This window comes from Chiloscyllium plagiosum, chromosome 37, assembly GCF_004010195.1.
Source record: "Chiloscyllium plagiosum isolate BGI_BamShark_2017 chromosome 37, ASM401019v2, whole genome shotgun sequence".
In the NCBI taxonomy this organism is placed as follows: Eukaryota; Metazoa; Chordata; class Chondrichthyes; order Orectolobiformes; family Hemiscylliidae; genus Chiloscyllium; species Chiloscyllium plagiosum.
Genome location: NC_057746.1, coordinates 24,904,264 through 24,914,471, shown reverse-complemented (window position 1 = coordinate 24,914,471; position 10,208 = coordinate 24,904,264). Strand labels below are relative to the sequence as shown.

The following is a 10,208-nucleotide window of genomic DNA, read 5'->3' as shown; positions in this document are numbered from 1 at the left end:
ACCCCTAATCATCTTGTACACTTCTATCAAGTCACCCCTAAACCTTCTTTTCTCTAGTGAAAACAGCCCCAAGTGCCTCAGTCTTTCCTCATACGATCTTTCTTCCATACCAGGCAACATCCTGGTAAACCTCCTCTGCACCCGTTCCAGTGCCTCCACGTCCTTCCTATAGTATGGCGACCAAAACTGCACACAATACTCCAGATGTGGCCGCACCAGAGTCTTATACAACTGTAACATGACCTCAGGACTCCGGAACTCAATTCCTCAACCAATAAAAGCCAGTACGTCATATGCCTTCTTCACCGCACTATTTACCTGTGTGGCAACTTTCAAAGATTTGTGTACATGGACACCAAGATCCCTCTGCTCATCCACACTACCAAGTATCCGTCCGTTAGCCCAGTACCCCATCTTTTTATTACTCTTACCAAAGTGAATCACCTCACACTTAGCTATATTGAACTCCATTTGCCACCTTTCTGCCCAGTTCTGCAGCCCCGCTGTAACCTGCCATATCCTTCCTCACTGTCTACAACTCCTCCGACTTTCGTATCATCCGCAAACTTGCTCACCCAACCTTCTAACCCCTCCTCCAGGTCATTTATAAAAATGACAAACAGCAATGGTCCCAAAAACAGATCCTTGCGGAACACCGCTAGTGACGGCACTCCAAGATGAACCTTTGCCATCAACTACTACCCTCTGTCTTCTTCCAGCCAGCCAACTCCTAATCCAAACCTCCAACTCACCCTCAATGCCATTGAGTCTCACATTGTGAGTATTAAACTTTTTAATGAAGGCCAGTGCATTGTGATCAATGTAAATTTAGTGTTTCCTTGTTACCATGTTGGACATAGACATGAAAGTGTTGAAGAGTCAAGAATGACCCCAATATATAGTTTTCTTCTGATACTAGTTTAGAATCTTAGAGAAGTATGCCACTGGCTTCTCTATTCCCAATTGATCATCCTGTCACAAGACTGCACCTACCCCCCACATTGCTAACATCAATCGCTATTTGAAAAATGTCTGGAAAAATCATGTGCAGCCAACAGTGGCTCATTTATTAAGGTTGCCTTCAGCTTCTCAAAGGCAGCCTGGTATTCTGCTCACCATACCACTTTCAGTTATTTCTTTAACAAATCTGCTAAAGGCACAGCTATTGTGCTGAAATTATGCACAAATTTCCAGTAAAACCCACACATTCCTAAAAATCTCATAATTTCTTGTTTAGTTTTAGGAACAGGGATTCCCATTAAAGTCTTCACCTTCGCAGTCCTTGGCAACACTTCTCCTTGGCCTACGATATGTCCTAGGTAAGTTACTCTTGCTTTTCCAAATTCACTTTTGGCTAAATGTATTATTAAGCCAGCCAAATGTAATTGCTTAAAAAGATCTTTAACTTGTCTCACATGCTCTTATCATGTGTTACTACACATCATCTAAACAATATACACAATCACTAAATTCCATTACAACTTGATTCATGAACCATTGGAATATACTTGGGTAGCTCTTTAACCCAAATGGCATCTATTGACATTGGGATAGCACATTTAGAACATAGAACAGGAACGTTGTGCTGAACATGACACCAAATTAAACTAATCCTTTCTGTCTGTCCATGGTCCAAATCCCTCCATTCCTTGCATATTCATGTGCTTATTTGGAAGTCTGTTAAATGTTCATATTGTATTTGCCTCCACCACCACCCCTGGCAGTTTGTTCCAGACTCCTAGCACTCTATGTACAAAAAACCTGCCCCTCACATCTCCTTTGAATTTTCCCTCTCTCACCTTAAATGCATGCCCCCTAGTTTTAGATGTTTCAACTCTGGGAAACAGATTCTGACCCTATCTATGCACCTCATAATTTTATAGCCTTCCATCAAGCCTCCCCTCAGCCTCCGCCACTCAAGAGAAAACAACCTGAGCTTTTCCAGCCTCTTGTTATAGCTCATATCCTCTAATCCAGGCAGCATCCTGGTAAACCTCTTGTGCACCCTCTCCAAAGCATCCACATCCTTTGTGTAATGTGACAACCAGAATTGAATGCAATACTCCTAAGTGTGGCATAACCAAAGTCTAATAAAGCTGCAACATGACATCCTGATTCTTGTATTGAATTCCCAACAAAGGTCAATTTGCCATACACCTTCCTTACCACCCTATCTACTTGTGTGGCCACTTTCCAGGAGCTATGGATTGGAACCCCAAGATCCCTCTACATCAATGCTGTTCAGGGTCCTGCCATTAACTGTATACTTTTCTTTAACATTTGATCTCCCAAAGTACAGCATCTCTTACTTACTCAGATTAAATTCCATTTGCCATTTCTCCATCCATTTCTGCAACTGATCTATATCCCACCTTCTACACTATCCACAACTCTCCACCGATCTTTGTACTGTCTGCAAACTTATTAACCCACTCATCTACACACATATATATGACAAACAGCAAAGATCCCAGTACGGATCCCTGTAGAACACCACTATAACCTGAAAAATACCCTTCCACCACTACTGTCTGCCTTCTTTGGCAAGCAAATTCTGAATCTATGTGACCAAGTCACCTTGGATCCCATGTATCTTAACCTTTTGGATGAGCCTACCATGGAAAACTTTGTCAAAAGCATTACTAAAATCCATGTTGACAATATCCACTGCTCTACCCTCATCAATCACCTTTTCCACCTCTTTGAAAGATTCAGTCAAATTAGTAAGAAATTACATGCGCTGCCAAAAGCCATGCTGACTGTCCCTAATTAGGCCATGTTTTTTCAAACACATGTCAATCCTATGCCTAAGAATTCTCTTCAACAGCTTCCCAACCACCTATGTGAGACTCACTGGTCTATAGTTTCCTGGATTATCCCTACTTCCCTTCTAAAACACAGGAACAACATTAGCTACTCACCAGTCCTTCAGGACATCTCCAGTGGCTTAGTGAAGAAATAAAGATCTTGGTCAAGACCCCAGCAATCTCCTCTCTTGCCTCTCTCAATAACCTGGGGTAGATACCATCAGGCCCCGGGGACATATCCACCCTTAGTGGTCTTCAAGAGACCCAACACCACTTCTTTCATGATCTCAAACTGCCCTAGCATATTAGCATACTCCACACAAATATCACTATCCTTCTTCCGGGTGAATACTGATGCAAAGTGCTCATTTAGGATCTCATCCACATTCTCTGCCTCCATGTTCCATCCTTAATACTTGAGTGTCTCTACCTTCTCTCTAGTTATCTTCTTGTTTTTAGTGCATAAATAGAATGTCTTGCCATTCTCTTTAAACCTACTTGCCAAGATCATTTCATGGCCCCTTCTTGTTCTGCTAATTTCCTGCTTGAATTCTTTCCTGCTTTCTTTATATCTCTCACAGGTCCTGTTCGATGTTAGCTTCCTAAACTTTACATATGCTCCTTTTTTCCTTTTGACTAAATTCACAACCTCTCTCATTATCCAAGGGTCCCTTGCCTTACCATCCTTGTCCTTCCTGCTTACCAGAACATGCCACTCCTGAACTCTGATTAAATTCCCACATGTCTGATAACAGCTCCTCCCAATGAACAGACCCAGCTCCTGCCTAATACTGATGTAATTTGTTGTCCCCCAATTTAGCACTTTCCCATCAGGTCCTGACTTATTCTTGTTCATAGCTATCTTAAAACTTAATGAGTTGTGATCACTGTTTCCAAAATGCTCTCCCACTGAAAGGTCAGTCACCTGGCTAGGCTCATTAGCTGGTACAGGGTCCAGTATGACCCTTCCTGTAGTTGGACTATCATGATTTCAACAAACCCTCTTCGATGCAAATTCTTCCCTGTCTAAACCTCATGGTCTAAGGAAGTTCGAGTCAATATTGGGGATGTTAAAGTCACCCACCATGACAACTCTATTTTTATTATGTTTTTCCACAACCTGTCTTAATGTCTCAGTGACTGTTGTGGAGAGAGGGTGGGGCTATAGTACATAGTATAATCATACCAAAATGTTTGCGCCTATCTTATTTTAGATACCCATATTGCTTCAGTGGATGAACCCTCCAGTATATTCTCTCTGAATGCAGATGTAACATTCTCCCTGATTAGTAATGCAACTCCTCCACCTCTTTTACTTTCCTCTCTAGCTCATCTAAAATAACAAAATCCTGGAATGTTGAGCAGCCAGTCCTGTCCCTCTCTCAACCCAAGTCTCTGTAATGGCCACAACATAATAGTCTCATGTACTGCTCTGGGCTCTAAGCTCATCTGCTTTACCTATAATACTCTTTGCCCTGAAATAAGCACACTTCAGCCCATTAGTATCATCATGTTCATTTACCTGTCTCTGTCTGTCAATTCTTTCTGATTTACAGGTCCTAACATGTATCTTCCCCTCAATCCGTTCACTTGCTGACCCACTGCCCTGATTCCCATCCCCCTGCTACTCTATGTTAAACCCTCCCGAGTAGCACTAGCAAGGATATTGGTTTCCCTCCAGTTTAGGTGCAAGCTGTCCCTCTTGTACAGGTCATCCCCACCCCAGAAGAGGTCCCAATGATTCAAGAACCTAAAAACCTAACCCCTGCACCAGGTCCTTAGTCATGAATTCATCTGTCCTATCTTTGTTTCTTGCCACATTAGCATGTGGCCCTGGTAGAAATGCAGAGATTACTACACTTGATGTTTCGCTTTTCAGCCTCTTTCCTAACTCCCTGTACTCACTACACAGGAGTGAGTACAGGGAGTTTCTGGGTCAATGCCCCTGCAATTTCTTGATTAAGTGCAGATTTTGATGAAGATTCTATTGCCTTCGACTTCTTTGCCTTCTTCAGTAGTTTGACTTTAAATTTTCTTTCCTCCATTTTCCTTTGGAGGTCTGCTATTTTTTTCTTTACCCCCATTCAGTATAATCACATCATCGTCTTTGAAACATTTCATACACTTATGGCAAGCTTTATTCTTTATCTCTTTCATAGCACTTTCCGAGAAGACACAGCCACATATACAGAGGTAATAAATTTTCTGCCTTCCATTAATTTCTGAACCAACTACAGGACAGAAAAATGCACAACCTGCAAGTCTTCATACTTGCCAACTTTTATGTTCATGATGTGGAGGTGCCGGTGTTGGACTGGGGTGGACAAAGTTAAAAGTCACACAACACCAGATTATAGTCCAACAGGTTTATTTGGAAGCACTAGCTTTTGGAGCTTTTGTATTCATCTTGTCATTTCTCCAGGTTGAACTGTCAGTCAGATTTAGCTTATTCACGTCCTTAAGGTTCTTAATGTGTGTTATCTCTGTAATGCATTTCTCTGGAGGTGTGTCCAATAAATAGTAAATGACAGCATTTTTTTTGTACGATCTGCCAAGCTCACAAGTGACTATGGGTTACCACAGTGGTCTCTGACTGCTTGCACAGTAATTCCAGTGAGCAACTAATGCAGCCTTTCAGTCAACCTGCTCCACCTTCTTGTTCCCTTTCACCAGCTCATGTTGCTTGGGTATGGTACCTCCAAGCGCAGCAGGTTTCCAGCAACACATTTTTAAGCTCTGATCTCCAGCATCTGCAGTCCTCACTTTCTCCTATGGTACCTCCAACACAGACCATGTGTCCTGGAGATAGTGTGCAATCAGCCTCCCTCATTTCCCTCACCAACTGCACCGCTATCCACTAATTTAGGATATACTGTGGGATTTTGTGATGGAATGCTTGAGTCATGGTTTTTGAGATTGAAGGTATTTTTTCAAATCTCCCTATATTTGTGAGTTTTACACAGTTGATTTAAATTGCTTTATACCTAAATCTAATGACTTCCTGGAAAACTTTAGACATAAAGTTAGAACCCAGGTCAGATTGTACCTCAATTGGTAGTTCTTAATAAGCAAAAACAACTAAGTTAACTTCTCCATTTCTATCCAAGTTGTAATCATCTTTAAAGGAATAGCTTCTGGGAGTCGGGTTGACATCTCCTTCATTGTAAGGATGTAGTGATGTACTGCTGTCATTTTCATTAGTAGCCCATCACAATCTACTAACACCCAACTAAATTTTTCTTTACAATATAGTATGAGTCTCAAAAGTCTGGTCTGGTTACATGGTAAGGTTTTCCTACCATCTGACATGTATGACATGTCTAAAAGAACTGCACATCTTTATGAAGTCCTGGCCGTCTCCCTGTTTATTGATGTCTGCATTCTCCAAGTTCCCATATGCTCTACCAAAGGAATTTCATGTGCTACTCTCAATATCTCCTTAGAATATGTGGGCGGTGCCACTATTAGATGAGTAAACATCCATTCTTTGTTCACAGATCTGTGAGATCTCTACTTCCTCATTGAACTCTGCTTTCGCTATAATAATACTCCACAATTCTTTCATCTTCACTGTGAGCTGTCTTTGCTAGTTTATTTACCTCTGGATCTCCTTCCTGAATCTGAATTAACAAAGACATTCCAAACACCTCTTTTGAATTATTCTCATTCTTAAATTGAATTTCAGCTACCTGAGCATTTGCTTGCAGTATTAGTGTGCACTCTGATAATGGGCTTTGCTTAGCCATTACTCTGGTCACAACAAAGTATGAGAAAATGCACAGACCCTGTTATTGAAATGGTTCTGTCTCTTTAGCCTTAAACACCCAATACTGATAATTCATTTTGCGGAAGTATCCAAAAATAATTTTTAAACTACCCCAACTACCACGAATCTAGACAACAAATCACACACTAACTTGACGTCTTACAATAAAACCTTGACACACCCTCCACCTATTCCATTGGTCTTAGTATGTTTTGAGAAGATTTGTAGCTCAGGTTGAGGTTCTGGGATGTAGGTTTGCTCGCTGAGCTGGAAGGTTCGTTTCTAGATGTTTCGTCACTCTACTAGGTAACATCTTCAGTGGGCCTCTGGGTGAAGCACTGCTGATAATTCCTGCTTTTCTATTTATATGTTTGGGTTTCTGTGGGTTGGTGATGTCATTTCCTGTGGTGATGTCATTTCCTGTGCTTTTTTCTCAGGGGGTGGTAGATGGGGTCTAACTCGATATGTTTGTTGATAGAGTTCCCATTGGAATGCCATGCTTCTAGGAATTTCATGCCACAAAATGACATGACCCTCTCTCACTAGTATCCTTACATACAGATAAGGAAGGACACCACTTTGACTGGGACAAAACATCCATCCTAGGACAAGCCAAACAGAGACACACACAAGAATTCCTAGAAGCATGGCATTCCAATGGGAACTCTATCAACAAACACATCGAGTTAGACTCCCATCTACCACCCCCTGAGAAAAAGAACAGGAAATGGCATCACCACAGGAGATGACATCGCCAACCCAAAGAAACCCAAACATATAAAATAGAAAGCAGGAATTATCAGCAGTGCTTCACCCGGAGGCCCACTGAAGATGTTACCTAGTAGGGTGACGAAACAGCTCAGCGAGCAAACCTACATCCATAACCTATTCCATTTACCAACACTTTGTCTTTCAACCCTGTGGAGGGAAAATTGAATCTTTCTCCAGCAAGAGAATTTGGGTGGCCCATGTATCCCTGATTATGTTTAGGTGCGTTTATGCCTTCTTTGAAGATGAAGCAGTTATCTTACCTTTAGACCAAAGCCTTTTATATCTCTGATCTACCCTCTGTGTTATTTCTTCACTCTCAACATGAAAAATCACATGACACCAGGTTATAGTCCAACAGGTTTGTTTGAAACCACAAACTTTCAGAGCCCTCGTTCCTTCCTCAGGCAGCTCGTGAGAGAGAATATATCAATAGTGTCCATGTCAAGTCTGTTAGTAGTAGTTACAGCTACAGTACAATCGGAGGCCTTTTCCTTCTGAATTTCCTTTTCGTACTCATTCTTTCAAGCTCCAACAAATCCAATGGGTTTCCCTATCGACCTCCAGCATTCTGAGCCAACGTGTCCCATCTCGTTACAATAGAAAAACTCAGCTTCAAACTTTCATCCTCAGTACTTTTCCTTATGATTGAGGGCATTCCCAACTATTCATTCGTTACCCTGGCTACTTGCCTTCTTTTCACACTCCCACTTTCTATCCCCTTCAAATTTGACAACCACAGAAAGCAGGGTTTAGTTTTAGAGTTCAGCAGCTGTTATAACTGTCTGTCTACCATTTGCCAAACTTTGGTCCTTAACATGAGTTGTTATTATGAAAATTAGTGGATTACTACATTCCTTTAAGAGAATAACATCTCTTGACAGCTTCATATTTGATTCTACCTTCTCTCACTTCCCTTTCCCTTTGCAATTATAACTTTAGTTTTGTCCTTTCCATTCTTTACATTTCCATTATTATTTCCCTTTCCCGTTCTTTCTCTGCTCTTTTTGTGTCTTTTTCCGTCATCTCTAGATTCCTTATTCTCTCCTCATGTTCACGCAGCCTTAACTGTAACTGAATGCCAAATGTGTATAGTATCTGGTCTTGCTTGTGCTTCATCTGAACGCAAGTGTTGTGCCAGTGCCTTAATCATATCTACCTTCACAGCTGTGTTACACAGTTTACCTGCCAAGTCAATCAAGCTGGTCTTTGAAAATCCTGTTAAGACTGCCAGAGACAATCCTGCCACTTACATGAAATCTTTTGTGTTTCCTGTGCTATGTCTTGAATACAGTATTGAGTCTGGTGTTTTCCTCCAAACATATTTGCTAATACAGCACAAATTCTCCCTGCCTCTGTTTCAAATTTATCTGTCCTGAATGAGTCACCAAACTTTGTAATGCTTCCAATGTGATAGCATGCTGAAAATCAGGCCCTGTTATTCTTGGAGTTATCCCCAAATTTATGAACTTCAAAATGTATGCAGAATGCTCCAAATTACCAGACCCAGATGGACAGAAAGCACAGACCATGTTTCTATATGCAAGGATAATTTATATTTATTACAGTAAATATATTCCTAACTACATATAAACAATTACGAGTTTTGAATTTATGACTGCTGGTTAAAACACTAACCCCCTTATAAACTCCTTTTACACACAAATAGATAAACACAGACAGAGAAAATTAATATGGGTGATGGGTAAAAATAGGAAAACAGTTTAGAAGTCCTTGTTTACAGGAATCGCTGAAATGATTCTTGTGCTGATCAGAACATCCTTGGATAGTTTCATTTATTTCCAGCAGGCACAGGGGGGCTGCTTCATATCTATAAAGGTCTCTGATACGTTAACTAAAATTTGCAGCTCAGGTCAAATGCTGAAGGAAAAATAAATTGTTTTTTTTCAAGCTTACTTTTTTTTCTGTCAAGAAGAGAGACAGTTGCTGAGCTTGCAGAGATCTGATGGCTTCTCCCTAACTCATTCTCAATCCCAAGCTGTTCAGCTACATGGGAGTCAACCACATGTTATTGGCAGAAAGAAGACCATTCTAGTGACTAGTTATCAATCAACTACTTGTCTCTGGCTGAATCTCCACTTGTACCCAACCATTAGGTCCAGCTCATCTGTAACTCGGTTTCCACTACTGGACAGAGCTGTGTTAACAGTACTTGCAATGAGTTACAAGTTACTTGCATTTTAAAAATTCAACCATTCACAACAATGCTTGATTTTTTTTTAGAACGATTCTTTTTCCATTTCACACAGAAAAATGAGCAGATACCTTTTTTTCAACCATGTGCTGTGGCAATGGACCTGTGTTATAGCAATGAACCGTGTGTTATAAGAATAAATCATGTTGTGGTGATGAACTGTTTGTGATGGTGGAATGTGTGATGTGATGGACTATGTGTTTTGATAATTTACTGGGTTTTGTGTTGATAGATTGTGTGTGATGATGGATTATGTGTTGTGGTGAACTGTGTTGTGGCCATATCCTGTGTGTTGTCATGTTTGAATTTATTGTGTTGATAGGCTGTATTTTTGATGATGGATTTTGTGTTCACATGATGAACTGTGAGGTGTGGTGATGAACTGTGTTAAAATAATAGACTGTGTGTTATAATAATGCACTATGTCTCATGGTTGTGTTATGTTGATGTAGAGTATTATGATAATAGCCTTGGATTGTCTTGATGGCGGGCATGTTCCACTGTTGGACTGTGTGTTGTACTAATAGACTGCGCCATGTGGCAAGAGACTGTACCTTATGGTGAAGGACTTTGTGCTGTGATAGTGAAACGTGTGTTGTTATGATCAACGCTGTGTTGTAGTGTTCACCTGTGTGTTGTAATGATGGAAAGT

General features: G+C 40.8%; 1 protein-coding gene and 1 pseudogene across 8 annotated transcripts in view; one reads left to right on the top strand and one right to left on the bottom strand.

The window, feature by feature from the left end:
• LOC122541389 (ras/Rap GTPase-activating protein SynGAP-like) overlaps positions 1–10,208 on the top strand; it is a 516,506-nt gene that overhangs the window by 170,886 nt on the left and 335,412 nt on the right. The gene's annotated exons all lie outside the window — the stretch shown is intronic.
• LOC122541577 lies at positions 4,712–5,534 on the bottom strand (annotated as a pseudogene).